The sequence below is a fragment of the Montipora capricornis genome, chromosome 11 (assembly GCF_036669925.1).
Source record: "Montipora capricornis isolate CH-2021 chromosome 11, ASM3666992v2, whole genome shotgun sequence".
NCBI lineage: Eukaryota > Metazoa > Cnidaria > Anthozoa > Scleractinia > Acroporidae > Montipora > Montipora capricornis.
Window position 1 is genome coordinate 1990672 of NC_090893.1, and position 3982 is coordinate 1994653.

Consider the following 3982-nt stretch of genomic DNA (forward strand, 5'->3'; position numbering starts at 1 on the left):
CAATTCCAATATAGTTTAGCTCGCAAGCCGCTATATCTGATTACTTGAACTTTCATTCCTCAGGGACAAAAACTACCAAACTACCGAAAGATCACTTTAATGGTTAGCTTTCCGAGAAGAAACCTATTGCTTAATGTGATCCCATTATAACATAAACAACTTATCGGGGGTGAAGAGGAATAATCAGGTGTTCGTTCATCCATAATTCCTGCTCCATAATAAGCACGGATATTTTGCGAGTTGCGTAGTATTTTTCCGAGCCCCGCAGGGGCGAGAAAAAATACCGGCAATGAGCAAAATGTCCGCGATCATTATATGTTAAACCATCGAATACGAAATTTATTATTCCAATGTACAAAAAGGTGTTATTTTGCTTCAATTTTATTTGGTAAGAGTGTTTCTAAAAAAATGCATCATATGTCCTTCAGGGCGCTTACGAACAATGTAAACGGCACAGAAAGCCAGCTAACTGTCCTTTATTTGATTGTATAAACGAAATGACGAGAGACAAGCGATGACAAGCTAAATTCTCGGGCTTTGTATCGTGTTGAAAACAATTTCGTTCATCGAAAACTCCAGTTCCATCCGTATTTGTTCTGTTCTACAGTGTAATTTTGCGCGTTCTCTTGATCAAATATGGTAAAATGACGTAATAGTGGAATAATAAAAGTCGTTATTCCGTTATTCCGCCCCATAAAGCGGCATTATTCCATTGTTCGATCCTAATCCAACGAAAGAGTTTCTATTCTTATTCCATTGTTCCTCTTCACCCCCCGAGCAACTTGGCATTCAATTCAGTCTCCTCATAAGAATAGTCCGGCACAATCCTACAGAATTGCCTGCCTTTCAAACTTTTCAATCTTCATACCTCTATTTGGAATTTTCCTCGTCACAAAATTGACTAATGACAAATTTCATAGTGGTTAATCTTTTCAAACGTAATCAGTGAGAAGACAATGGTTATTTATTTGTTTTAGTTCACTGCTTTCGTCTAGCAAGACTGCAGATCATTAAGCCCTTCAACTAGTTTTGAATATTTTTGCGAGGTATTTAATTGTATCGTTGCACATGACCGCCACAGTCATTTCTGTAACCTACTTATGGTCATTTCTGTCAACGTTTTGATAAAAAAGCAGTTACTTTAAGGTATTGCACCCCTTGGTTTGACATTTTTGCATATTTGCTGATGTGTGAAGGGCGAAGCGGGTTGAAGTGGACACTTAAAAGACGAGCCTGCGGGCAGGCTCTCCAAGGGTCTGGGGCTGGGCGTTGAATCTCATTCAACCCCCAGACCCAGTCCCCCGGAAAGTCTGCTCGCAGGCAATTAAAAGGCATGCAACAAACGGCGAATCTGATTCATTACTTGTAGAAGCAAAATACTGGATAGGTCGACAAAAACTGAACGGGTTCAAGAAGTCATGTTTTCCAGAAACTTCGATTTCTCGAGTTCCCATTTAAATTTATGAGGGAACCTCCACTCCAACAAAACAACTTTAAATCCCAGGAAATAACCGTTACATTCAAGTAAGTCTAAAATACTTTCAAAGAAAGTGTTTGTATCCGAAATAAATAAGTTTTAGAATCGCCTATTTTTGTTTTTAAATTTCACGGGCACCGCCGTCTTGAATAATTGTGACGTGTTAAGGTTGCCCTATTGTTATTAGACAAAACTCTTTGTGTTAGAACAATAGGGCAACCGTAACACGTCACAATTATTATAAGATGGCTGCGCTCGCAAAATTTGAAAGTGAAAATAAGTGATTTTAAAATTCACTTTTCTTGATATAAACACTTTTTCAAAGACAAATTTCGAACAAATTTGTTTGTAAACAATTTCCTTCGGTTTAAACTTATTCTGTAGTAAGAGTGGAGGTTCCTTTTAAGTCGCCTTTGCTTTCTTAGCGAACAAAGCGCCCTTAAGGCCAGCCTGAACTATCCCAACACGAGACCAATCGGAGAGGATGGAGTCGAGAAGAATCCTCCGAAATTTGTAACTGTTACTAATATAGTTGAAAAACAAGAGCTGCTTTCTAAAATGAAATCTGACAAATGGATGAGAATTCCTAAGAAATGTCCCAAACAAAAAGAAGTGATAGCTCTTACATACTGATACATGTTACCAATCCTCCACCCCTCGCCTCGTGGCACATAGCTAGGTGTCACCCTTTGAATTCTCTCAACCTGTAGATGTACTAAGCCACTTGAAAATCACAGCATGCAAACATGCGAACACTCGTGATGATACATAACTGGCCTTGCAGAATGCGGTTTTTATCCTACCATAACGGCAGAAAGAGTTTGATCTCACACTTGACTAATGACACATAGACCGTGTTTGAGCTCATGATTGGTTGATATATAAACGATTTCACAGTAAGGTGCTGACAAAAATGGTAGTTCTTTTGGTAGGAGTTATGGACACATAAACTCTTAAAAAAGGAGAGACCGAAAAGAGTGGCAATATCTAACAGTAACTATTCTATTGCATGTTTCTGGTTTCTTTGGGCGATTCAGAGTCTTGAAATATTAAGATCAATACTCAATATCAATAAGGTGACTCCATGCACAGGTGGAGAAGGCTTCTCTAGTTGTTTTGCTGCTTTGCTGTGAATGCATTCACACATCCTGAAAATTCTTTAACATTTCAAAGTACTTTATATGGCTGCATATTTATGCGAAAATTAAAGTAGCAGAATTTGTTCCCTAAGGGAAGAATTGAAGACAGCTTACTACTAACAACATCCAAGCGGCATAACACGTTCCGTATCGAAATGAATAGTTGCTTGATCAAGTGCGATTCTGCTGTCGTCATATCATTAGTATATGTAATCGCACGGGCCCGAGGGCAATTAAGGATTGATTTCACTCGTATTCTCAAAGCTTTCACAAAATTGAAAAAACTTTGAAAATACAAGTGAAATTTATTTAATCCTTAATTGCACAAGGGCACATTATGAATACATATTTATCACATAAAGGGCAAAATTATTGAGGGAAGCCTAAATGACAATCAACACGCTCCCATTCGATTAAAGTTCAATTCAATAAATCGTTTTCTGTCAACAGAAATAGCGTTTAAAATGTATTGATATGTGGACAAAAAGTAGTTTAATCTGGAAGAAGATTCGGTTGTAACTACACTTACTCTGGATAAGCAAGTGCAAGGCCGTAGCTAGAAATTTTCGACTGGGGGTAGGGGGGTGGGGGGTCAAGTCGCTAGGAGGGTCTGCGGAAATGCTCCCCCAGAAATTTTTGAAATAGAGATGCACGAAGTGCTACTTTCCAGGCCAGTAGGCAGGTTTTTCGCGGCAGTGTGCGATCCAAGGAGGAGACGGACCAAACGAGCGCAGGAGGCGGTAGCCTGTAGGGGGATCCGGAGGCATGTGTCCCCAGGCAAGTTTGAAAATATGGTTGTCAGAGACAGCACTTCGTGCGTTTTGAGGGAAGTATGATTCGAAAACAGGCAGCCAAAAGCAAACTTAACAGCGTGGATATTACTCCAACTGTTGAACTTCAAAATGGATTTTTTTTTAGGCGCAGCTGACACTTTACGTATGCATTTTACAGTCTTAGAGAATGTCACTATTGATCGCTGGTCAAATGCAAGAGAAAAGTGGACATCCGCAGCTTGTGAAGGGAGATGGGGGAGGGGGGGGGGGCTCTGTGGGGTCACCCGTCGCACCCCCCTTCTTACGGGCCTGCTTTCATAGATATCTCGTCAAAAGTAAGCAATAATTAGTCCAAGTTTAGAAAGACAGGTACTTCTAGAGGAAAAGCTTTTGTAAACTACTGGTTCTACCAGCAATTTGAGTGTACCCAATAAAGTTTTTTTAAACTATTATTATTAGTATTAAACCATTGATGTATCGCTAACTAACGGATTAGTCTATTAAAATTAATCAATCAAGACGAGCGAATCTAACACTCCAGAAAGAGACAACATTAACTTGTTTCAAAAAAAAATTTTTTTTGGGTGGGGGGG